Source organism: Passer domesticus, unplaced genomic scaffold (assembly GCF_036417665.1).
Source record: "Passer domesticus isolate bPasDom1 unplaced genomic scaffold, bPasDom1.hap1 HAP1_SCAFFOLD_79, whole genome shotgun sequence".
NCBI classification, from domain to species: domain Eukaryota; kingdom Metazoa; phylum Chordata; class Aves; order Passeriformes; family Passeridae; genus Passer; species Passer domesticus.
This window is the reverse complement of record NW_026990177.1, coordinates 183375-209458: the sequence shown is the minus strand read 5'-3', so window position 1 is coordinate 209458 and position 26084 is coordinate 183375. Positions and strand designations below refer to the sequence as shown.

At 50.5% G+C, this 26084-nt stretch overlaps 4 long non-coding RNA genes across 4 annotated transcripts; all 4 read left to right on the top strand.

Annotated features, from left to right (window-relative positions):
• The first annotated feature begins 4278 nt into the window (after positions 1 to 4278).
• LOC135293134 (uncharacterized) lies at positions 4279 to 5082 on the top strand. Its single transcript, XR_010355268.1, has 3 exons — positions 4279 to 4405; positions 4516 to 4705; positions 4968 to 5082. It is a non-coding gene; the product is annotated as an uncharacterized LOC135293134 (long non-coding RNA).
• Positions 5083 to 10154: 5072 nt separating this feature from the next.
• Positions 10155 to 11006, top strand: LOC135293125 (uncharacterized). Its single transcript, XR_010355257.1, has 3 exons — positions 10155 to 10281; positions 10392 to 10581; positions 10844 to 11006. It is a non-coding gene; the product is annotated as an uncharacterized LOC135293125 (long non-coding RNA).
• Positions 11007 to 16060: 5054 nt separating this feature from the next.
• LOC135293140 (uncharacterized) lies at positions 16061 to 16887 on the top strand. Its single transcript, XR_010355274.1, has 3 exons — positions 16061 to 16155; positions 16266 to 16455; positions 16718 to 16887. It is a non-coding gene; the product is annotated as an uncharacterized LOC135293140 (long non-coding RNA).
• A 5056-nt stretch (positions 16888 to 21943) lies between these two features.
• Positions 21944 to 22770, top strand: LOC135293139 (uncharacterized). The gene is made up of 3 exons (XR_010355273.1): positions 21944 to 22038; positions 22149 to 22338; positions 22601 to 22770. It is a non-coding gene; the product is annotated as an uncharacterized LOC135293139 (long non-coding RNA).
• Positions 22771 to 26084: the final 3314 nt, after the last annotated feature.

Here is a 26084-nt window from a genome sequence, read left to right as displayed (position 1 = left end):
AGACTTCTAACGTACCTCGAAATCCCCTCAACCAAAGAAAACCCAAGAGGCACAGGCAGCGTTTGCACAGTTGGGATTTCCACTTGCTCCGGGATCCCGGGGCTGGAGCTCCCTGGGGCTGCTGCCACGGCCACCCCGCGGCTGGGGCTCCCTGTGCACAGGGGGTCCCACTGACACCACTGCTGCCGCTGGCCACTGCTGCTGCTCCTGGGCTGGGGCACAGCCGCGTCCCCAAGAGCTGAGCTCTCACCAGCACAGAGGGGGCTCTCACTGCACTGGCCCCTGCAGCCATGCCACCAAAGCAAGGCAGGAAACTTTCAGCCACCCTTCCTGCTGCAGCCACAGCCACTCCTGGCTCCAGAGCCGCCATCAGCCCACAGGGATGCAAAATCCACCTGCCCGCTCTCAAGGCCTTGACAGCCTTGGCAACTGTGGCACCTGCATCTGGGCTGCTGCAGGGGCTGATGTTTAAGGCTTGCAGCCTCCAAAGGCTCCGGGCTCTGCTTCCCACCCTGCTCTGCACTGCCCTGGGCCCGCATTGCTCAAGAGACAAAAGCCAAGCCAGGGGATCCTCACCCTGCCCAAATTGCTGAATTGACTGCAGTCCTTAGGACCTTCTCCACTTTCAAAGAACCTCTTCCTTTGATCACTGATTCGGCACATGTCTATGACCTAGTGCAGCGGGCCGAAAATTCCATTTTCAAAGACATTTCTAACCCCAACTAGAGCATTTGCTTTCCCCTTTCATTTCTCTTCTGTCCCACAGACAACACCCACACTATATCATGCACACAAGGTCTCATACCACCCTTCCTGCATTTATAGTAGGCAATGCTAGAGCAGATGCCTCAGCAATGCTTCTCCAAACCTCCCTACGGAATCTTTCTGACCAGGCTAGGATCCGCCACCACTTCTACCATCAAAACATTCCTGCACCGCTCAGCATCTTTAAAATTACCCAAGATCAGGCAAGATTCATGGCAGCCACCTGCCCAAATTGTCAGCAACGTGCCTTTGCTTCTGTCAGAGCTGCACTCAATCCAAGAGGACTAAAGACTCTCCAGATCGGGCAATCTCACATCACACACCAAGCCCCTTTTGGGAGACTAAAATACATCCCCGTCTCAATCCACACCGACAACGCTGCGCTTTCTGCCCCTGCCCATGCTGCTGAAAAATCAAAAGATGCTATAAAACGTTACTTTTTAGCCTTTTCCACCTTCCCTGTTCCACAGGAAATTAAAACTGATCATGGTCCTGCTTATACCTCCCACTGATTCCAACCATTTTCTGACCAGTGGGCTACAAAACATGTCACAGCCATACCACACTCTGCCACAGGACAGTCCATCGTCCAGAGGGCCCACTCTTCCATCCAAAGGATCCTTGATCAACAGAGACAGGGAGTCCACATATTATCTCCCATTGAGAGCCTGGCCAAGGCCCTTGATGTGCTCAACTTTTTGAACAACTCCCCCAGTCATCAGGCATTTTATATTTAATTGGCAGCCCAATAAAAAGAAAAGCCACCTGTCTTGATCAAAGACCCTGAATCCAAACAAATTATGGGCCCTTTCCCATTCATTACTTGGGAGGGAGGATATGCTTGTGTCTCTACAGCAGCAGGCCCAAGACGCATCCCAGCAAAAAACATAAAACTCTTCTGCCAATGGCCAGGCAAACACCACAGCCACCATCAGAAAAACAGAACAAAAGCCTAAGAGAGACAGCAGCAGCCTGCAAAAGAAGAAGAAGGACAGAAGAAGATCTCCTAAGCAGTGTGGACCACACACACCAACACCAAGAGAGCTCAGACACCACTAACTGCGATATCCCGCTTAACAATTGGAAAAACTGTATTCTAGCCTTGATATTTGATTCTTCTAATAAGCTGACTTCAAACCCTTGCCTTACAGAAGAGAAAGTTTAGTGGGACCAGAATTTCAGTTTCACATTGCAATCTCCCTATCTCTTTACTTTCAGGCCACCCAAGCCTCCACCCACTAGTAAATTAGCTAAAGTCAAAGGATGCTGTCCTTTCTTGCCACTGCAGCAGGAAGCTGGATGCTCCTAACTATGCCGCATGCCTTCGCATGGGTGGTTCCACAGCCAAGCCACAATTTCTTGCCCATGGCCACACATGTCAACCTCTTCTCACACAGGGACTCAGTATACCAGAGCGGCCAGCTGCTCACAGATCAAATCAATAAGATCCAGACAAAAGGCAACAACGACTGGCTCACTGGACTGTTGAAAGACTGGGGCATGAAAGGCTGGCTTTCATCTTTACGTCCAACAATATGAAGTCTAATAAGTCTAAGTGCCGTGTTCTGCATTTTGGCCACAAAAATCCCCTACAGCGTTACAGGCTGGGGACGGTGTGGCTGGATAGTGTTCAGGCAGAAAGGGACCTGGGGGTGCTGGTTGACAGCCGATTGGATATGAGCCAGCAATGTGCCTTGGTGGCCAAGAAGGCCAACGGCATCCTGGCCTGCATTAGGACTTGTGTGAGCAGCAGGAGCAGGGAGGTCATTCTCCCCCTGTACTCGGCACTGGTGAGGCCACATCTTGAGTACTGTGTCCAGTTCTGGGCCCCTCAATTTAGGAAGGATATTGAGATACTTGAGCGTGTCCAGAGGAGAGCAACGAGGCTGGTGAGGGGCTTGGAAAACAAGCCCTACGAGGAACATTTGAGGGAGCTGGGGTTGTTTAGCCTGGAGAAGAGGAGGCTTAGAGGTGACCTTATTGCTCTCTACAACTTCCTGAAGGGAGGTTGTAGACAGGTGGGGGTCGGTCTCTTCCACCGGGCAGCAACTGACAGAACAAGGGGACACAGTCTCAAGCTACGTCAGGGAAGGTATAGGTTAGATATTAGGAAAAAAATTTTCACTGAAAGAATAATAAAGCACTGGAACTGTCTTCCCAGGGAGGTGGTGGAATCACCATCACTGGATGTGTTTAAAAAAAGACTGGACATGCCACTTGGTGCTATAGTCTAGTTGAGATGTTAGGGCATAGGTTGGACTTGATGATCTTAGGGGTCTCTTCCAAACTCATGTTTCTGTGATTCTGTGATTTAGTCAAGACTGTTTTGTGGGCTTTGTTTCTTGTATTCATTGTCTTGGTTATTCTATCCAGTTTTGCTCAACGCTTGCAAAAGTCCATGGCAGAAGCCTTCATTCTTGAAAACAAAAAGGGGGCACTTGTGGAGGCCCAGGGGCCTCTCATTGCAACTGTAATACCTTAGGGCAAAGGGGACCAAGGTGAAACAGAGAAACCCCTCTGAATGCAAGGCTCTCACCCATGGCCACTTGCAGCCTCTTGCAATCCGCAGGTTTTGTTGCTATCACCCACTTCAACTGCCATTTTTTCCTTATATCTACTCTCCAGACAATGTTCTCCTCTCTCTTCTCCCCTGCTGGTCCTGGCTTCACCCCTTCTCCCCCCCGAATGAAACCTTCAGACCCCAGCCTCATTTTCTCTCTGGCCCTGGACCCTCTTCATGGCAATGCACAGCGTTTGGAGTTCCACACAAAGACCCATCTCTGGCCTCATTCATCAGCACTTGAAGCAAGTGTGCTCCGGCCTCTGGGAGTGCAGCTCGCTCACATGGGCTCACTGTGGACACGCCGCAATCACACAGTCATTGAGTGCACCAGAGAACCTGGCCTCTAATAAAAGGCATGAATGCCACAGCCCACCCAACCCAATGCCTTGCATGTCTCTACTTTTTCCTTCTCCTCTCATCTCTCATGTCACTTTCCCCATTTCCTCTCTCTGCCAGCTTGGCTTCTCTCTCTCCTGGCTGCAGCTTCAGCCACATGTGTGACACTGCAGGAACAGCCTGACCCACAGGGAAGTGGGAGAGGACTCTTTGTCAGCAACTGAAGTCACAGAACAAGGGGGAATGGGATGAAACTGCAAGAGCTGGAATCCATTCCATGATGGCAAGAAGTTCTTTCCTGTCAGGGTGCTTGTCCCTGACACAGGGACCAGCGCAGAGAGGCTGTGCATACCCCATGCCCGCCAACATCCAAGGCCAGCTTGGACAGGGGCCGCAGCAACCTGCTGTGCTGGGAGGCTGCTCAGCTTGCAACCAGATGATCCTTAGGGTCCCTTTCTAGCCAAACCATTCAAGGATTTCATCATTCCACCATGCCCATCTCCCAGTGTGGAGCGGCCCTGAAACTTCTGTGACATCACAGCTCCCACAGCGTTCCAGGTGGAACGTCCAGCACCTGGAAACCACCACAGCAGACACTCTGCCTGCTGCCAGCGCTCAGTTGGCGCTCGCTCTGCGCTCTGCCCGTCAGCACTCAGCTGTTGCTGCTGCTGCCTGGCCTTTTCCTGCTGCCTGCTCTGGAGCACCAATCCCAGCAGGATGAGCACTGCTGCGCCAGTGGAGGTACTGTGCCATTCCAGGGAGGAGGCAGCCTGCTTGAGCAGGCTGCAGCCATGTGGGAATGGATGGTGTGGGACAGGAACCCCACTGTGAGATTGTGCTGTCTCTTGCAGACTAACAGAGACACTGTGGTGGCGATGGAAGTGGACATGGTGCTGAATGAGGAAGAGATGATGGAGGTGGACGTGGAAGACCAGGTTGAGGAGATGGAAGTTGATGAGGAGGATGACATCGAGGCGATGGAAGTGGATGAGAAGGATGAGGAGGAGCCCATGGTCCTTGGATGAAGATGGAGCCCCACAAGTAAGACAGGCAGATGCTCCCCATGCCCTGCCCACAGACACAGTGGCTGCCCTGGCGCCAGGCTGGGGCTGGGCTGGATGGCCCCGCTCAGGGACACGCTGCCCGCAGGGGGCCTGGATTGTGCTGCCACAAGCACCAGCCCTGGCCTGCCCTGCACTTGCCTGGGGCCACACCAGCCCTGCCAGCCCTGTCCCAGCTCCTGGGGCCCAGCTGGGCCCAGTGCTGGCAGCTGACTCCAGCTTTGCTTCTTTCTTCCTTCCAGGACTGATGCAGATGATGGCTGTAGATATTACGGCGGTGTATATATGTTTGAAAAGTTAGGATATTTTTGTAAATATGTTCTTAGGTTAGTAGTTCTTTGTAAATATGTTTTGAAGATTGTTACTCCATAGGATCCCATGGAAATATGTACAGTAGATTGTTGTTGTTGTTGTTATGTGGATTGTTGTAATGAAATGTGTTCTGTAAATCCTCGTGTTTGCCGATGTTCAGCAAATAAATAATGATTCTTTATAAAACTTCACTTCTCTTTCTCATTCCTTTGGGCACTGTCAGAACCCCGGACCTCCCCCTGACCATCCTAAATGATTCCAGCCCCAGCCAGGGGGCTTTAAATCCCTGGCAGGGGGTTCAGAGACCCTGGCATGTAGCCAAAGACCCCTGGGCCTTTGAATTTAACCCATAAAGCATGTTACCACCTTTATGTCAAGAATTAAAAGTCACAACAATTTAGATAGTCTAGTAATAGTAATCACAAAGTGAACGGAAAACATTTAGAGCACTGTAGACAGAGGTTTTGAACCTTGTACGAAAGAGTTTGGTATTATCTACATAGATAGAAAAATTTGGGTGTACCCAGTCCTTCCTCTTTCTTCTCGCTAGCATCCATATGAAAGACGATATTACCATTCACATATTGGTTTCAAGTAGAAAGTCACTATCTAACTTAAGTAATAGCTATTAAAACATTCTTGTAAACATAGTATAGTCAGGTTTTAATATAAAAGATAACACCAACCCAAGAGGCAAAAAGAGTACCTTAAGCTGACCTGCTGAACAAACCTCAGCAGGCCAGCAAAAAAATGTTTTAGACAAAATGTAAAAATCAACCTTAAGAGAGTGAAGCACATACTTCTCAACTCTTCCTTCGACAGCTAAGTTAGAGAAAAAGAGACTTCTAACGTACCTCGAAATCCCCTCAACCAAAGAAAACCCAAGAGGCACAGGCAGCGTTTGCACAGTTGGGATTTCCACTTGCTCCGGGATCCCGGGGCTGGAGCTCCCTGGGGCTGCTGCCACGGCCACCCCGCGGCTGGGGCTCCCTGTGCACAGGGGGTCCCACTGACACCACTGCTGCCGCTGGCCACTGCTGCTGCTCCTGGGCTGGGGCACAGCCGCGTCCCCAAGAGCTGAGCTCTCACCAGCACAGAGGGGGCTCTCACTGCACTGGCCCCTGCAGCCATGCCACCAAAGCAAGGCAGGAAACTTTCAGCCACCCTTCCTGCTGCAGCCACAGCCACTCCTGGCTCCAGAGCCGCCATCAGCCCACAGGGATGCAAAATCCACCTGCCCGCTCTCAAGGCCTTGACAGCCTTGGCAACTGTGGCACCTGCATCTGGGCTGCTGCAGGGGCTGATGTTTAAGGCTTGCAGCCTCCAAAGGCTCCGGGCTCTGCTTCCCACCCTGCTCTGCACTGCCCTGGGCCCGCATTGCTCAAGAGACAAAAGCCAAGCCAGGGGATCCTCACCCTGCCCAAATTGCTGAATTGACTGCAGTCCTTAGGACCTTCTCCACTTTCAAAGAACCTCTTCCTTTGATCACTGATTCGGCACATGTCTATGACCTAGTGCAGCGGGCCGAAAATTCCATTTTCAAAGACATTTCTAACCCCAACTAGAGCATTTGCTTTCCCCTTTCATTTCTCTTCTGTCCCACAGACAACACCCACACTATATCATGCACACAAGGTCTCATACCACCCTTCCTGCATTTATAGTAGGCAATGCTAGAGCAGATGCCTCAGCAATGCTTCTCCAAACCTCCCTACGGAATCTTTCTGACCAGGCTAGGATCCGCCACCACTTCTACCATCAAAACATTCCTGCACCGCTCAGCATCTTTAAAATTACCCAAGATCAGGCAAGATTCATGGCAGCCACCTGCCCAAATTGTCAGCAACGTGCCTTTGCTTCTGTCAGAGCTGCACTCAATCCAAGAGGACTAAAGACTCTCCAGATCGGGCAATCTCACATCACACACCAAGCCCCTTTTGGGAGACTAAAATACATCCCCGTCTCAATCCACACCGACAACGCTGCGATTTCTGCCCCTGCCCATGCTGCTGAAAAATCAAAAGATGCTATAAAACGTTCCTTTTTAGCCTTTTCCACCTTCCCTGTTCCACAGGAAATTAAAACTGATCATGGTCCTGCTTATACCTCCCACTGATTCCAACCATTTTCTGACCAGTGGGCTACAAAACATGTCACAGCCATACCACACTCTGCCACAGGACAGTCCATCGTCCAGAGGGCCCACTCTTCCATCCAAAGGATCCTTGATCAACAGAGACAGGGAGTCCACATATTATCTCCCATTGAGAGCCTGGCCAAGGCCCTTGATGTGCTCAACTTTTTGAACAACTCCCCCAGTCATCAGGCATTTTATATTTAATTGGCAGCCCAATAAAAAGAAAAGCCACCTGTCTTGATCAAAGACCCTGAATCCAAAGAAATTATGGGCCCTTTCCCATTCATTACTTGGGAGGGAGGATATGCTTGTGTCTCTACAGCAGCAGGCCCAAGACGCATCCCAGCAAAAAACATAAAACTCTTCTGCCAATGGCCAGGCAAACACCACAGCCACCATCAGAAAAACAGAACAAAAGCCTAAGAGAGACAGCAGCAGCCTGCAAAAGAAGAAGAAGGACAGAAGAAGATCTCCTAAGCAGTGTGGACCACACACACCAACACCAAGAGAGCTCAGACACCACTAACTGCGATATCCCGCTTAACAATTGGAAAAACTGTATTCTAGCCTTGATATTTGATTCTTCTAATAAGCTGACTTCAAACCCTTGCCTTACAGAAGAGAAAGTTTAGTGGGACCAGAATTTCAGTTTCACATTGCAATCTCCCTATCTCTTTACTTTCAGGCCACCCAAGCCTCCACCCACTAGTAAATTAGCTAAAGTCAAAGGATGCTGTCCTTTCTTGCCACTGCAGCAGGAAGCTGGATGCTCCTAACTATGCCGCATGCCTTCGCATGGGTGGTTCCACAGCCAAGCCACAATTTCTTGCCCATGGCCACACATGTCAACCTCTTCTCACACAGGGACTCAGTATACCAGAGCGGCCAGCTGCTCACAGATCAAATCAATAAGATCCAGACAAAAGGCAACAACGACTGGCTCACTGGACTGTTGAAAGACTGGGGCATGAAAGGCTGGCTTTCATCTTTACGTCCAACAATATGAAGTCTAATAAGTCTAAGTGCCGTGTTCTGCATTTTGGCCACAAAAATCCCCTACAGCGTTACAGGCTGGGGACGGTGTGGCTGGATAGTGTTCAGGCAGAAAGGGACCTGGGGGTGCTGGTTGACAGCCGATTGGATATGAGCCAGCAATGTGCCTTGGTGGCCAAGAAGGCCAACGGCATCCTGGCCTGCATTAGGACTTGTGTGAGCAGCAGGAGCAGGGAGGTCATTCTCCCCCTGTACTCGGCACTGGTGAGGCCACATCTTGAGTACTGTGTCCAGTTCTGGGCCCCTCAATTTAGGAAGGATATTGAGATACTTGAGCGTGTCCAGAGGAGAGCAACGAGGCTGGTGAGGGGCTTGGAAAACAAGCCCTACGAGGAACATTTGAGGGAGCTGGGGTTGTTTAGCCTGGAGAAGAGGAGGCTTAGAGGTGACCTTATTGCTCTCTACAACTTCCTGAAGGGAGGTTGTAGACAGGTGGGGGTCGGTCTCTTCCACCGGGCAGCAACTGACAGAACAAGGGGACACAGTCTCAAGCTACGTCAGGGAAGGTATAGGTTAGATATTAGGAAAAAAATTTTCACTGAAAGAATAATAAAGCACTGGAACTGTCTTCCCAGGGAGGTGGTGGAATCACCATCACTGGATGTGTTTAAAAAAAGACTGGACATGCCACTTGGTGCTATAGTCTAGTTGAGATGTTAGGGCATAGGTTGGACTTGATGATCTTAGGGGTCTCTTCCAAACTCATGTTTCTGTGATTCTGTGATTTAGTCAAGACTGTTTTGTGGGCTTTGTTTCTTGTATTCATTGTCTTGGTTATTCTATCCAGTTTTGCTCAACGCTTGCAAAAGTCCATGGCAGAAGCCTTCATTCTTGAAAACAAAAAGGGGGCACTTGTGGAGGCCCAGGGGCCTCTCATTGCAACTGTAATACCTTAGGGCAAAGGGGACCAAGGTGAAACAGAGAAACCCCTCTGAATGCAAGGCTCTCACCCATGGCCACTTGCAGCCTCTTGCAATCCGCAGGTTTTGTTGCTATCACCCACTTCAACTGCCATTTTTTCCTTATATCTACTCTCCAGACAATGTTCTCCTCTCTCTTCTCCCCTGCTGGTCCTGGCTTCACCCCTTCTCCCCCCCGAATGAAACCCTCAGACCCCAGCCTCATTTTCTCTCTGGCCCTGGACCCTCTTCATGGCAATGCACAGCGTTTGGAGTTCCACACAAAGACCCATCTCTGGCCTCATTCATCAGCACTTGAAGCAAGTGTGCTCCGGCCTCTGGGAGTGCAGCTCGCTCACACGGGCTCACTGTGGACACGCCGCAATCACACAGTCATTGAGTGCACCAGAGAACCTGGCCTCTAATAAAAGGCAGGAATGCCACAGCCCACCCAACCCAATGCCTTGCATGTCTCTACTTTTTCCTTCTCCTCTCATCTCTCATGTCACTTTCCCCATTTCCTCTCTCTGCCAGCTTGGCTTCTCTCTCTCCTGGCTGCAGCTTCAGCCACATGTGTGACCCTGCAGGAACAGCCTGACCCACAGGGAAGTGGGAGAGGACTCTTTGTCAGCAAGTGAAGTCACAGAACAAGGGGGAATGGGATGAAACTGCAAGAGCTGGAATCCATTCCATGATGGCAAGAAGTTCTTTCCTGTCAGGGTGCTTGTCCCTGACACAGGGACCAGCGCAGAGAGGCTGTGCATACCCCATGCCCGCCAACATCCAAGGCCAGCTTGGACAGGGGCCGCAGCAACCTGCTGTGCTGGGAGGCTGCTCAGCTTGCAACCAGATGATCCTTAGGGTCCCTTCCAGGCCAAACCATTCAAGGATTTCATCATTCCACCATGCCCACCTCCCAGTGTGGAGCGGCCCTGAAACTTCTGTGACATCACAGCTCCCACAGTGTTCCAGGTGGAACGTCCAGCACCTGGAAACCACCACAGCAGACACTCTGCCTGCTGCCAGCGCTCAGTTGGCGCTCGCTCTGCGCTCTGCCCGTCAGCACTCAGCTGTTGCTGCTGCTGCCTGGCCTTTTCCTGCTGCCTGCTCTGGAGCACCAATCCCAGCAGGATGAGCACTGCTGCGCCAGTGGAGGTACTGTGCCATTCCAGGGAGGAGGCAGCCTGCTTGAGCAGGCTGCAGCCATGTGGGAATGGATGGTGTGGGACAGGAACCCCACTGTGAGATTGTGCTGTCTCTTGCAGACTAACAGAGACACTGTGGTGGCGATGGAAGTGGACATGGTGCTGAATGAGGAAGAGATGATGGAGGTGGACGTGGAAGACCAGGTTGAGGAGATGGAAGTTGATGAGGAGGATGACATCGAGGCGATGGAAGTGGATGAGAAGGATGAGGAGGAGCCCATGGTCCTTGGATGAAGATGGAGCCCCACAAGTAAGACAGGCAGATGCTCCCCATGCCCTGCCCACAGACACAGTGGCTGCCCTGGCGCCAGGCTGGGGCTGGGCTGGATGGCCCCGCTCAGGGACACGCTGCCCGCAGGGGGCCTGGATTGTGCTGCCACAAGCACCAGCCCTGGCCTGCCCTGCACTTGCGTGGGGCCACACCAGCCCTGCCAGCCCTGTCCCAGCTCCTGGGGCCCAGCTGGGCCCAGTGCTGGCAGCTGACTCCAGCTTTGCTTCTTTCTTCCTTCCAGGACTGATGCAGATGATGGCTGTAGATATTACGGCGGTGTATATATGTTTGAAAAGTTAGGATATTTTTGTAAATATGTTCTTAGGTTAGTAGTTCTTTGTAAATATGTTTTGAAGATTGTTACTCCATAGGATCCCATGGAAATATGTGCAGTAGATTGTTGTTGTTGTTGTTATGAGGATTGTTGTAATGAAATGTGTTCTGTAAATCCTCGTGTTTGCCGATGTTCAGCAAATAAATAATGATTCTTTATAAAACTTCACTTCTCTTTCTCATTCCTTTGGGCACTGTCAGAACCCCGGACCTCCCCCTGACCATCCTAAATGATTCCAGCCCCAGCCAGGGGGCTTTAAATCCCTGGCAGGGGGTTCAGAGACCCTGGCATGTAGCCAAAGACCCCTGGGCCTTTGAATTTAACCCATAAAGCATGTGACCACCTTTATGTCAAGAATTAAAAGTCACAACAATTTAGATAGTCTAGTAATAGTAATCACAAAGTGAACGGAAAACATTTAGAGCACTGTAGACAGAGGTTTTGAACCTTGTACGAAAGAGTTTGGTATTATCTACATAGATAGAAAAAGTTGGGTGTACCCAGTCCTTTCTCTTTCTTCTCGCTAGCATCCATATGAAAGACGATATTACCATTCACATATTGGTTTCAAGTAGAAAGTCACTATCTAACTTAAGTAATAGCTATTAAAACATTCTTGTAAACATAGTATAGTCAGGTTTTAATATAAAAGATAACACCAACCCAAGAGGCAAAAAGAGTACCTTAAGCTGACCTGCTGAACAAACCTCAGCAGGCCAGCAAAAAAATGTTTTAGACAAAATATAAAAATCAACCTTAAGAGAGTGAAGCACATACTTCTCAACTCTTCCTTCGACAGCTAAGTTAGAGAAAAAGAGACTTCTAACGTACCTCGAAATCCCCTCAACCAAAGAAAACCCAAGAGGCACAGGCAGCGTTTGCACAGTTGGGATTTCCACTTGCTCCGGGATCCCGGGGCTGGAGCTCCCTGGGGCTGCTGCCACGGCCACCCCGCGGCTGGGGCTCCCTGTGCACAGGGGGTCCCACTGACACCACTGCTGCCGCTGGCCACTGCTGCTGCTCCTGGGCTGGGGCACAGCCGCGTCCCCAAGAGCTGAGCTGGCACCAGCACAGAGGGGGCTCTCACTGCACTGGCCCCTGCAGCCATGCCACCAAAGCAAGGCAGGAAACTTTCAGCCACCCTTCCTGCTGCAGCCACAGCCACTCCTGGCTCCAGAGCCGCCATCAGCCCACAGGGATGCAAAATCCACCTGCCCGCTCTCAAGGCCTTGACAGCCTTGGCAACTGTGGCACCTGCATCTGGGCTGCTGCAGGGGCTGATGTTTAAGGCTTGCAGCCTCCAAAGGCTCCGGGCTCTGCTTCCCACCCTGCTCTGCACTGCCCTGGGCCCGCATTGCTCAAGAGACAAAAGCCAAGCCAGGGGATCCTCACCCTGCCCAAATTGCTGAATTGACTGCAGTCCTTAGGACCTTCTCCACTTTCAAAGAACCTCTTCCTTTGATCACTGATTCGGCACATGTCTATGACCTAGTGCAGCGGGCCGAAAATTCCATTTTCAAAGACATTTCTAACCCCAACTAGAGCATTTGCTTTCCCCTTTCATTTCTCTTCTGTCCCACAGACAACACCCACACTATATCATGCACACAAGGTCTCATACCACCCTTCCTGCATTTATAGTAGGCAATGCTAGAGCAGATGCCTCAGCAATGCTTCTCCAAACCTCCCTACGGAATCTTTCTGACCAGGCTAGGATCCGCCACCACTTCTACCATCAAAACATTCCTGCACCGCTCAGCATCTTTAAAATTACCCAAGATCAGGCAAGATTCATGGCAGCCACCTGCCCAAATTGTCAGCAACGTGCCTTTGCTTCTGTCAGAGCTGCACTCAATCCAAGAGGACTAAAGACTCTCCAGATCGGGCAATCTCACATCACACACCAAGCCCCTTTTGGGAGACTAAAATACATCCCCGTCTCAATCCACACCGACAACGCTGCGCTTTCTGCCCCTGCCCATGCTGCTGAAAAATCAAAAGATGCTATAAAACGTTCCTTTTTAGCCTTTTCCACCTTCCCTGTTCCACAGGAAATTAAAACTGATCATGGTCCTGCTTATACCTCCCACTGATTCCAACCGTTTTCTGACCAGTGGGCTACAAAACATGTCACAGCCATACCACACTCTGCCACAGGACAGTCCATAGTCCAGAGGGCCCACTCTTCCATCCAAAGGATCCTTGATCAACAGAGACAGGGAGTCCACATAGTATCTCCCATTGGAGGCCAAGGCCCTTGATGTGCTCAACTTTTTCAACAACTCCCCCAGTCATCAGGCATTTTATATTTAATTGGCAGCCCAATAAAAAGAAAAGCCACCTGTGTTGATCAAAGACCCTGAATCCAAAGAAATTATGGGCCCTTTCCCATTCATTACTTGGGAGGGAGGATATGCTTGTGTCTCTACAGCAGCAGGCCCAAGACGCATCCCAGCAAAAAACATAAAACTCTTCTGCCAATGGCCAGGCAAACACCACAGCCACCATCAGAAAAACAGAACAAAAGCCTAAGAGAGACAGCAGCAGCCTGCAAAAGAAGAAGAAGAAGGACAGAAGAAGATCTCCTAAGCAGTGTGGACCACACACACCAACACCAAGAGAGCTCAGACACCACTAACTGCGATATCCCGCTTAACAATTGGAAAAACTGTATTCTAGCCTTGATATTTGATTCTTCTAATAAGCTGACTTCAAACCCTTGCCTTACAGAAGAGAAAGTTTAGTGGGACCAGAATTTAAGTTTCACATTGCAATCTCCCTATCTCTTTACTTTCAGGCCACCCAAGCCTCCACCCACTAGTAAATTAGCTAAAGTCAAAGGATGCTGTCCTTTCTTGCCACTGCAGCAGGAAGCTGGATGCTCCTAACTATGCCGCATGCCTTCGCATGGGTGGTTCCACAGCCAAGCCACAATTTCTTGCCCATGGCCACACATGTCAACCTCTTCTCACATAGGGACTCAGTATACCAGAGCGGCCAGCTGCTCACAGATCAAATCAATAAGATCCAGACAAAAGGCAACAACGACTGGCTCACTGGACTGTTGAAAGACTGGGGCATGAAAGGCTGGCTTTCATCTTTACGTCCAACAATATGAAGTCTAATAAGTCTAAGTGCCGTGTTCTGCATTTTGGCCACAAAAATCCCCTACAGCGTTACAGGCTGGGGACGGTGTGGCTGGATAGTGTTCAGGCAGAAAGGGACCTGGGGGTGCTGGTTGACAGCCGATTGGATATGAGCCAGCAATGTGCCTTGGTGGCCAAGAAGGCCAACGGCATCCTGGCCTGCATTAGGACTTGTGTGAGCAGCAGGAGCAGGGAGGTCATTCTCCCCCTGTACTCGGCACTGGTGAGGCCACATCTTGAGTACTGTGTCCAGTTCTGGGCCCCTCAATTTAGGAAGGATATTGAGATACTTGAGCGTGTCCAGAGGAGAGCAACGAGGCTGGTGAGGGGCTTGGAAAACAAGCCCTACGAGGAACATTTGAGGGAGCTGGGGTTGTTTAGCCTGGAGAAGAGGAGGCTTAGAGGTGACCTTATTGCTCTCTACAACTTCCTGAAGGGAGGTTGTAGACAGGTGGGGGTCGGTCTCTTCCACCGGGCAGCAACTGACAGAACAAGGGGACACAGTCTCTAGCTACGTCAGGGAAGGTATAGGTTAGATATTAGGAAAAAAATTTTCACTGAAAGAATAATAAAGCACTGGAATTGTCTTCCCAGGGAGGTGGTGGAATCACCATCACTGGATGTGTTTAAAAAAAGACTGGACATGCCACTTGGTGCTATAGTCTAGTTGAGATGTTAGGGCATAGGTTGGACTTGATGATCTTAGGGGTCTCTTCCAAACTCATGTTTCTGTGATTCTGTGATTTAGTCAAGACTGTTTTGTGGGCTTTGTTTCTTGTATTCATTGTCTTGGTTATTCTATCCAGTTTTGCTCAACGCTTGCAAAAGTCCATGGCAGAAGCCTTCATTCTTGAAAACAAAAAGGGGGCACTTGTGGAGGCCCAGGGGCCTCTCATTGCAACTGTAATACCTTAGGGCAAAGGGGACCAAGGTGAAACAGAGAAACCCCTCTGAATGCAAGGCTCTCACCCATGGCCACTTGCAGCCTCTTGCAATCCGCAGGTTTTGTTGCTATCACCCACTTCAACTGCCATTTTTTCCTTATATCTACTCTCCAGACAATGTTCTCCTCTCTCTTCTCCCCTGCTGGTCCTGGCTTCACCCCTTCTCCCCCCCGAATGAAACCCTCAGACCCCAGCCTCATTTTCTCTCTGGCCCTGGACCCTCTTCATGGCAATGCACAGCGTTTGGAGTTCCACACAAAGACCCATCTCTGGCCTCATTCATCAGCACTTGAAGCAAGTGTGCTCCGGCCTCTGGGAGTGCAGCTCGCTCACACGGGCTCACTGTGGACACGCCGCAATCACACAGTCATTGAGTGCACCAGAGAACCTGGCCTCTAATAAAAGGCAGGAATGCCACAGCCCACCCAACCCAATGCCTTGCATGTCTCTACTTTTTCCTTCTCCTCTCATCTCTCATGTCACTTTCCCCATTTCCTCTCTCTGCCAGCTTGGCTTCTCTCTCTCCTGGCTGCAGCTTCAGCCACATGTGTGACCCTGCAGGAACAGCCTGACCCACAGGGAAGTGGGAGAGGACTCTTTGTCAGCAACTGAAGTCACAGAACAAGGGGGAATGGGATGAAACTGCAAGAGCTGGAATCCATTCCATGATGGCAAGAACTTCTTTCCTGTCAGGGTGCTTGTCCCTGACACAGGGACCAGCGCAGAGAGGCTGTGCATACCCCATGCCCGCCAACATCCAAGGCCAGCTTGGACAGGGGCCGCAGCAACCTGCTGTGCTGGGAGGCTGCTCAGCTTGCAACCAGATGATCCTTAGGGTCCCTTCCAGGCCAAACCATTCAAGGATTTCATCATTCCACCATGCCCACCTCCCAGTGTGGAGCGGCCCTGAAACTTCTGTGACATCACAGCTCCCACAGTGTTCCAGGTGGAACGTCCAGCACCTGGAAACCACCACAGCAGACACTCTGCCTGCTGCCAGCGCTCAGTTGGCGCTCGCTCTGCGCTCTGCCCGTCAGCACTCAGCTGTTGCTGCTGCTGCCTGGCCTTTTCCTGCTGCCTGCTCTGGAGCACCAACCCCAGCAGGATGAGCACTGCTGCGCCAGTGGAGGTACTGTGCCATTCCAGGGAGGAGGCAGCCTGCTTGAGCAGGCTGCAGCCATGTGGGAATGGATGGTGTGGGACAGGAACCCCACTGTGAGATTGTGCTGTCTCTTGCAGACTAACAGAGACACTGTGGTGGCGATGGAAGTGGACATGGTGCTGAATGAGGAAGAGATGATGGAGGTGGACGTGGAAGACCAGGTTGAGGAGATGGAAGTTGATGAGGAGGATGACATCGAGGCGATGGAAGTGGATGAGAAGGATGAGGAGGAGCCCATGGTCCTTGGATGAAGATGGAGCCCCACAAGTAAGACAGGCAGATGCTCCCCATGCCCTGCCCACAGACACAGTGGCTGCCCTGGCGCCAGGCTGGGGCTGGGCTGGATGGCCCCGCTCAGGGACACGCTGCCCGCAGGGGGCCTGGATTGTGCTGCCACAAGCACCAGCCCTGGCCTGCCCTGCACTTGCCTGGGGCCACACCAGCCCTGCCAGCCCTGTCCCAGCTCCTGGGGCCCAGCTGGGCCCAGTGCTGGCAGCTGACTCCAGCTTTGCTTCTTTCTTCCTTCCAGGACTGATGCAGATGATGGCTGTAGATATTACGGCGGTGTATATATGTTTGAAAAGTTAGGATATTTTTGTAAATATGTTCTTAGGTTAGTAGTTCTTTGTAAATATGTTTTGAAGATTGTTACTCCATAGGATCCCATGGAAATATGTGCAGTAGATTGTTGTTGTTGTTGTTATGAGGATTGTTGTAATGAAATGTGTTCTGTAAATCCTCGTGTTTGCCGATGTTCAGCAAATAAATAATGATTCTTTATAAAACTTCACTTCTCTTTCTCATTCCTTTGGGCACTGTCAGAACCCCGGACCTCCCCCTGACCATCCTAAATGATTCCAGCCCCAGCCAGGGGGCTTTAAATCCCTGGCAGGGGGTTCAGAGACCCTGGCATGTAGCCAAAGACCCCTGGGCCTTTGAATTTAACCCATAAAGCATGTTACCACCTTTATGTCAAGAATTAAAAGTCACAACAATTTAGATAGTCTAGTAATAGTAATCACAAAGTGAACGGAAAACATTTAGAGCACTGTAGACAGAGGTTTTGAACCTTGTACGAAAGAGTTTGGTATTATCTACATAGATAGAAAAATTTGGGTGTACCCAGTCCTTCCTCTTTCTTCTCGCTAGCATCCATATGAAAGACGATATTACCATTCACATATTGGTTTCAAGTAGAAAGTCACTATCTAACTTAAGTAATAGCTATTAAAACATTCTTGTAAACATAGTATAGTCAGGTTTTAATATAAAAGATAACACCAACCCAAGAGGCAAAAAGAGTACCTTAAGCTGACCTGCTGAACAAACCTCAGCAGGCCAGCAAAAAAATGTTTTAGACAAAATGTAAAAATCAACCTTAAGAGAGTGAAGCACATACTTCTCAACTCTTCCTTCGACAGCTAAGTTAGAGAAAAAGAGACTTCTAACGTACCTCGAAATCCCCTCAACCAAAGAAAACCCAAGAGGCACAGGCAGCGTTTGCACAGTTGGGATTTCCACTTGCTCCGGGATCCCGGGGCTGGAGCTCCCTGGGGCTGCTGCCACGGCCACCCCGCGGCTGGGGCTCCCTGTGCACAGGGGGTCCCACTGACACCACTGCTGCCGCTGGCCACTGCTGCTGCTCCTGGGCTGGGGCACAGCCGCGTCCCCAAGAGCTGAGCTCTCACCAGCACAGAGGGGGCTCTCACTGCACTGGCCCCTGCAGCCATGCCACCAAAGCAAGGCAGGAAACTTTCAGCCACCCTTCCTGCTGCAGCCACAGCCACTCCTGGCTCCAGAGCCGCCATCAGCCCACAGGGATGCAAAATCCACCTGCCCGCTCTCAAGGCCTTGACAGCCTTGGCATCTGTGGCACCTGCATCTGGGCTGCTGCAGGGGCTGATGTTTAAGGCTTGCAGCCTCCAAAGGCTCCGGGCTCTGCTTCCCACCCTGCTCTGCACTGCCCTGGCTCCGCATTGCTCAAGAGACAAAAGCCAAGCCAGGGCATCCTCACCCTGCCCAAATTGCTGAATTGACTGCAGTCCTTAGGACCTTCTCCACTTTCAAAGAACCTCTTCCTTTGATCACTGATTCGGCACATGTCTATGACCTAGTGCAGCGGGCCGAAAATTCCATTTTCAAAGACATTTCTAACCCCAACTAGAGCATTTGCTTTCCCCTTTCATTTCTCTTCTGTCCCACAGACAACACCCACACTATATCATGCACACAAGGTCTCATACCACCCTTCCTGCATTTATAGTAGGCAATGCTACAGCAGATGCCCCAGCAAGGGTTGTCCAAACTTCCCCACGGAATGTTTTTCAACAGGCTAGGATCCGCCACCACTTCTACCATCAAAACATTCCTGCACCGCTCAGCATCTTTAAAATTACCCAAGATCAGGCAAGATTCATGGCAGCCACCTGCCCAAATTGTCAGCAACGTGCCTTTGCTTCTGTCAGAGCTGCACTCAATCCAAGAGGACTAAAGACTCTCCAGATCGGGCAATCACACATCACACACCAAGCCCCTTTTGGGAGACTAAAATACATCCCCGTCTCAATCCACACCGACAACGCTGCGATTTCTGCCCCTGCCCATGCTGCTGAAAAATCAAAAGATGCTATAAAACGTTCCTTTTTAGCCTTTTCCACCTCCCCTGTTCCACAGGAAATTAAAACTGATCATGGTCCTGCTTATACCTCCCACTGATTCCAACCATTTTCTGACCAGTGGGCTACAAAACATGTCACAGCCATACCACACTCTGCCACAGGACAGTCCATCGTCCAGAGGGCCCACTCTTCCATCCAAAGGATCCTTGATCAACAGAGACAGGGAGTCCACATATTATCTCCCATTGAGAGCCTGGCCAAGGCCCTTGATGTGCTCAACTTTTTGAACAACTCCCCCAGTCATCAGGCATTTTATATTTAATTGGCAGCCCAATAAAAAGAAAAGCCACCTGTCTTGATCAAAGACCCTGAATCCAAACAAATTATGGGCCCTTTCCCATTCATTACTTGGGAGGGAGGATATGCTTGTGTCTCTACAGCAGCAGGCCCAAGACGCATCCCAGCAAAAAACATAAAACTCTTCTGCCAATGGCCAGGCAAACACCACAGCCACCATCAGAAAAACAGAACAAAAGCCTAAGAGAGACAGCAGCAGCCTGCAAAAGAAGAAGAAGGACAGAAGAAGATCTCCTAAGCAGTGTGGACCACACACACCAACACCAAGAGAGCTCAGACACCACTAACTGCGATATCCCGCTTAACAATTGGAAAAACTGTATTCTAGCCTTGATATTTGATTCTTCTAATAAGCTGACTTCAAACCCTTGCCTTACAGAAGAGAAAGTTTAGTGGGACCAGAATTTCAGTTTCACATTGCAATCTCCCTATCTCTTTACTTTCAGGCCACCCAAGCCTCCACCCACTACTAAATTAGCTAAAGTCAAAGGATGCTGTCTTTTGTTGCCACTGCAGCAGGAAGCTGGATGCTCCTAACTATGCCGCATGCCTTCGCATGGGTGGTTCCACAGCCAAGCCACAATTTCTTGCCCATGGCCACGCATGTCAACCTCTTCTCACATAGGGACTCAGTATACCAGAGCGGCCAGCTGCTCACAGATCAAATCAATAAGATCCAGACAAAAGGCAACAACGACTGGCTCACTGGACTGTTGAAAGACTGGGGCATGAAAGGCTGGCTTTCATCTTTACGTCCAACAATATGAAGTCTAATAAGTCTAAGTGCCGTGTTCTGCATTTTGGCCACAAAAATCCCCTACAGCGTTACAGGCTGGGGACGGTGTGGCTGGATAGTGTTCAGGCAGAAAGGGACCTGGGGGTGCTGGTTGACAGCCGATTGGATATGAGCCAGCAATGTGCCTTGGTGGCCAAGAAGGCCAACGGCATCCTGGCCTGCATTAGGACTTGTGTGAGCAGCAGGAGCAGGGAGGTCATTCTCCCCCTGTACTCGGCACTGGTGAGGCCACATCTTGAGTACTGTGTCCAGTTCTGGGCCCCTCAATTTAGGAAGGATATTGAGATACTTGAGCGTGTCCAGAGGAGAGCAACGAGGCTGGTGAGGGGCTTGGAAAACAAGCCCTACGAGGAACATTTGAGGGAGCTGGGGTTGTTTAGCCTGGAGAAGAGGAGGCTTAGAGGTGACCTTATTGCTCTCTACAACTTCCTGAAGGGAGGTTGTAGACAGGTGGGGGTCGGTCTCTTCCACCGGGCAGCAACTGACAGAACAAGGGGACACAGTCTCAAGCTACGTCAGGGAAGGTATAGGTTAGATATTAGGAAAAAAATTTTCACTGAAAGAATAATAAAGCACTGGAACTGTCTTCCCAGGGAGGTGGTGGAATCACCATCACTGGATGTGTTTAAAAAAAGACTGGACATGCCACTTGGTGCTATAGTCTAGTTGAGATGTTAGGGCATAGGTTGGACTTGATGATCTTAGGGGTCTCTTCCAAACTCATGTTTCTGTGATTCTGTGATTTAGTCAAGACTGTTTTGTGGGCTTTGTTTCTTGTATTCATTGTCTTGGTTATTCTATCCAGTTTTGCTCAACGCTTGCAAAAGTCCATGGCAGAAGCCTTCATTCTTGAAAACAAAAAGGGGGCACTTGTGGAGGCCCCTTCTGTGACATCATCTCATTGCAACTGTAATACCTTAGGGCAAAGGGGACCAAGGTGAAACAGAGAAACCCCTCTGAATGCAAGGCTCTCACCCATGGCCACTTGCAGCCTCTTGCAATCCGCAGGTTTTGTTGCTATCACCCACTTCAACTGCCATTTTTTCCTTATATCTACTCTCCAGAGAATGTTCTCCTCTCTCTTCTCCCCTGCTGGTCCTGGCTTCACCCCTTCTCCCCCCCGAATGAAACCCTCAGACCCCAGCCTCATTTTCTCTCTGGCCCTGGACCCTCTTCATGGCAATGCACAGCGTTTGGAGTTCCACACAAAGACCCATCTCTGGCCTCATTCATCAGCACTTGAAGCAAGTGTGCTCCGGCCTCTGGGAGTGCAGCTCGCTCACACGGGCTCACTGTGGACACGCCGCAATCACACAGTCATTGAGTGCACCAGAGAACCTGGCCTCTAATAAAAGGCATGAATGCCACAGCCCACCCAACCCAATGCCTTGCATGTCTCTACTTTTTCCTTCTCCTCTCATCTCTCATGTCACTTTCCCCATTTCCTCTCTCTGCCAGCTTGGCTTCTCTCTCTCCTGGCTGCAGCTTCAGCCACATGTGTGACCCTGCAGGAACAGCCTGACCCACAGGGAAGTGGGAGAGGACTCTTTGTCAGCAAGTGAAGTCACAGAACAAGGGGGAATGGGATGAAACTGCAAGAGCTGGAATCCATTCCATGATGGCAAGAACTTCTTTCCTGTCAGGGTGCTTGTCCCTGACACAGGGACCAGCGCAGAGAGGCTGTGCATACCCCATGCCCGCCAACATCCAAGGCCAGCTTGGACAGGGGCCGCAGCAACCTGCTGTGCTGGGAGGCTGCTCAGCTTGCAACCAGATGATCCTTAGGGTCCCTTCCAGGCCAAACCATTCAAGGATTTCATCATTCCACCATGCCCACCTCCCAGTGTGGAGCGGCCCTGAAACTTCTGTGACATCACAGCTCCCACAGTGTTCCAGGTGGAACGTCCAGCACCTGGAAACCACCACAGCAGACACTCTGCCTGCTGCCAGCGCTCAGTTGGCGCTCGCTCTGCGCTCTGCCCGTCAGCACTCAGCTGTTGCTGCTGCTGCCTGGCCTTTTCCTGCTGCCTGCTCTGGAGCACCAACCCCAGCAGGATGAGCACTGCTGCGCCAGTGGAGGTACTGTGCCATTCCAGGGAGGAGGCAGCCTGCTTGAGCAGGCTGCAGCCATGTGGGAATGGATGGTGTGGGACAGGAACCCCACTGTGACATTGTGCTGTCTCTTGCAGACTAACAGAGACACTGTGGTGGCGATGGAAGTGGACATGGTGCTGAATGAGGAAGAGATGATGGAGGTGGACGTGGAAGACCAGGTTGAGGAGATGGAAGTTGATGAGGAGGATGACATCGAGGCGATGGAAGTGGATGAGAAGGATGAGGAGGAGCCCATGGTCCTTGGATGAAGATGGAGCCCCACAAGTAAGACAGGCAGATGCTCCCCATGCCCTGCCCACAGACACAGTGGCTGCCCTGGCGCCAGGCTGGGGCTGGGCTGGATGGCCCCGCTCAGGGACACGCTGCCCGCAGGGGGCCTGGATTGTGCTGCCACAAGCACCAGCCCTGGCCTGCCCTGCACTTGCCTGGGGCCACACCAGCCCTGCCAGCCCTGTCCCAGCTCCTGGGGCCCAGCTGGGCCCAGTGCTGGCAGCTGACTCCAGCTTTGCTTCTTTCTTCCTTCCAGGACTGATGCAGATGATGGCTGTAGATATTACGGCGGTGTATATATGTTTGAAAAGTTAGGATATTTTTGTAAATATGTTCTTAGGTTAGTAGTTCTTTGTAAATATGTTTTGAAGATTGTTACTCCATAGGATCCCATGGAAATATGTGCAGTAGATTGTTGTTGTTGTTGTTATGAGGATTGTTGTAATGAAATGTGTTCTGTAAATCCTCGTGTTTGCCGATGTTCAGCAAATAAATAATGATTCTTTATAAAACTTCACTTCTCTTTCTCATTCCTTTGGGCACTGTCAGAACCCCGGACCTCCCCCTGACCATCCTAAATGATTCCAGCCCCAGCCAGGGGGCTTTAAATCCCTGGCAGGGGGTTCAGAGACCCTGGCATGTAGCCAAAGACCCCTGGGCCTTTGAATTTAACCCATAAAGCATGTGACCACCTTTATGTCAAGAATTAAAAGTCACAACAATTTAGATAGTCTAGTAATAGTAATCACAAAGTGAACGGAAAACATTTAGAGCACTGTAGACAGAGGTTTTGAACCTTGTACGAAAGAGTTTGGTATTATCTACATAGATAGAAAAATTTGGGTGTACCCAGTCCTTCCTCTTTCTTCTCGCTAGCATCCATATGAAAGACGATATTACCATTCACATATTGGTTTCAAGTAGAAAGTCACTATCTAACTTAAGTAATAGCTATTAAAACATTCTTGTAAACATAGTATAGTCAGGTTTTAATATAAAAGATAACACCAACCCAAGAGGCAAAAAGAGTACCTTAAGCTGACCTGCTGAACAAACCTCAGCAGGCCAGCAAAAAAATGTTTTAGACAAAATATAAAAATCAACCTTAAGAGAGTGAAGCACATACTTCTCAACTCTTCCTTCGACAGCTAAGTTAGAGAAAAAGAGACTTCTAACGTACCTCGAAATCCCCTCAACCAAAGAAAACCCAAGAGGCACAGGCAGCGTTTGCACAGTTGGGATTTCCACTTGCTCCGGGATCCCGGGGCTGGAGCTCCCTGGGGCTGCTGCCACGGCCACCCCGCGGCTGGGGCTCCCTGTGCACAGGGGGTCCCACTGACACCACTGCTGCCGCTGGCCACTGCTGCTGCTCCTGGGCTGGGGCACAGCCGCGTCCCCAAGAGCTGAGCTGGCACCAGCACAGAGGGGGCTCTCACTGCACTGGCCCCTGCAGCCATGCCACCAAAGCAAGGCAGGAAACTTTCAGCCACCCTTCCTGCTGCAGCCACAGCCACTCCTGGCTCCAGAGCCGCCATCAGCCCACAGGGATGCAAAATCCACCTGCCCGCTCTCAAGGCCTTGACAGCCTTGGCAACTGTGGCACCTGCATCTGGGCTGCTGCAGGGGCTGATGTTTAAGGCTTGCAGCCTCCAAAGGCTCCGGGCTCTGCTTCCCACCCTGCTCTGCACTGCCCTGGGCCCGCATTGCTCAAGAGACAAAAGCCAAGCCAGGGGATCCTCACCCTGCCCAAATTGCTGAATTGACTGCAGTCCTTAGGACCTTCTCCACTTTCAAAGAACCTCTTCCTTTGATCACTGATTCGGCACATGTCTATGACCTAGTGCAGCGGGCCGAAAATTCCATTTTCAAAGACATTTCTAACCCCAACTAGAGCATTTGCTTTCCCCTTTCATTTCTCTTCTGTCCCACAGACAACACCCACACTATATCATGCACACAAGGTCTCATACCACCCTTCCTGCATTTATAGTAGGCAATGCTAGAGCAGATGCCTCAGCAATGCTTCTCCAAACCTCCCTACGGAATCTTTCTGACCAGGCTAGGATCCGCCACCACTTCTACCATCAAAACATTCCTGCACCGCTCAGCATCTTTAAAATTACCCAAGATCAGGCAAGATTCATGGCAGCCACCTGCCCAAATTGTCAGCAACGTGCCTTTGCTTCTGTCAGAGCTGCACTCAATCCAAGAGGACTAAAGACTCTCCAGATCGGGCAATCTCACATCACACACCAAGCCCCTTTTGGGAGACTAAAATACATCCCCGTCTCAATCCACACCGACAACGCTGCGCTTTCTGCCCCTGCCCATGCTGCTGAAAAATCAAAAGATGCTATAAAACGTTCCTTTTTAGCCTTTTCCACCTTCCCTGTTCCACAGGAAATTAAAACTGATCATGGTCCTGCTTATACCTCCCACTGATTCCAACCGTTTTCTGACCAGTGGGCTACAAAACATGTCACAGCCATACCACACTCTGCCACAGGACAGTCCATAGTCCAGAGGGCCCACTCTTCCATCCAAAGGATCCTTGATCAACAGAGACAGGGAGTCCACATAGTATCTCCCATTGGAGGCCAAGGCCCTTGATGTGCTCAACTTTTTCAACAACTCCCCCAGTCATCAGGCATTTTATATTTAATTGGCAGCCCAATAAAAAGAAAAGCCACCTGTGTTGATCAAAGACCCTGAATCCAAACAAATTATGGGCCCTTTCCCATTCATTACTTGGGAGGGAGGATATGCTTGTGTCTCTACAGCAGCAGGCCCAAGACGCATCCCAGCAAAAAACATAAAACTCTTCTGCCAATGGCCAGGCAAACACCACAGCCACCATCAGAAAAACAGAACAAAAGCCTAAGAGAGACAGCAGCAGCCTGCAAAAGAAGAAGAAGAAGGACAGAAGAAGATCTCCTAAGCAGTGTGGACCGCACACACCAACACCAAGAGAGCTCAGACACCACTAACTGCGATATCCCGCTTAACAATTGGAAAAACTGTATTCTAGCCTTGATATTTGATTCTTCTAATAAGCTGACTTCAAACCCTTGCCTTACAGAAGAGAAAGTTTAGTGGGACCAGAATTTAAGTTTCACATTGCAATCTCCCTATCTCTTTACTTTCAGGCCACCCAAGCCTCCACCCACTAGTAAATTAGCTAAAGTCAAAGGATGCTGTCCTTTCTTGCCACTGCAGCAGGAAGCTGGATGCTCCTAACTATGCCGCATGCCTTCGCATGGGTGGTTCCACAGCCAAGCCACAATTTCTTGCCCATGGCCACACATGTCAACCTCTTCTCACATAGGGACTCAGTATACCAGAGCGGCCAGCTGCTCACAGATCAAATCAATAAGATCCAGACAAAAGGCAACAACGACTGGCTCACTGGACTGTTGAAAGACTGGGGCATGAAAGGCTGGCTTTCATCTTTACGTCCAACAATATGAAGTCTAATAAGTCTAAGTGCCGTGTTCTGCATTTTGGCCACAAAAATCCCCTACAGCGTTACAGGCTGGGGACGGTGTGGCTGGATAGTGTTCAGGCAGAAAGGGACCTGGGGGTGCTGGTTGACAGCCGATTGGATATGAGCCAGCAATGTGCCTTGGTGGCCAAGAAGGCCAACGGCATCCTGGCCTGCATTAGGACTTGTGTGAGCAGCAGGAGCAGGGAGGTCATTCTCCCCCTGTACTCGGCACTGGTGAGGCCACATCTTGAGTACT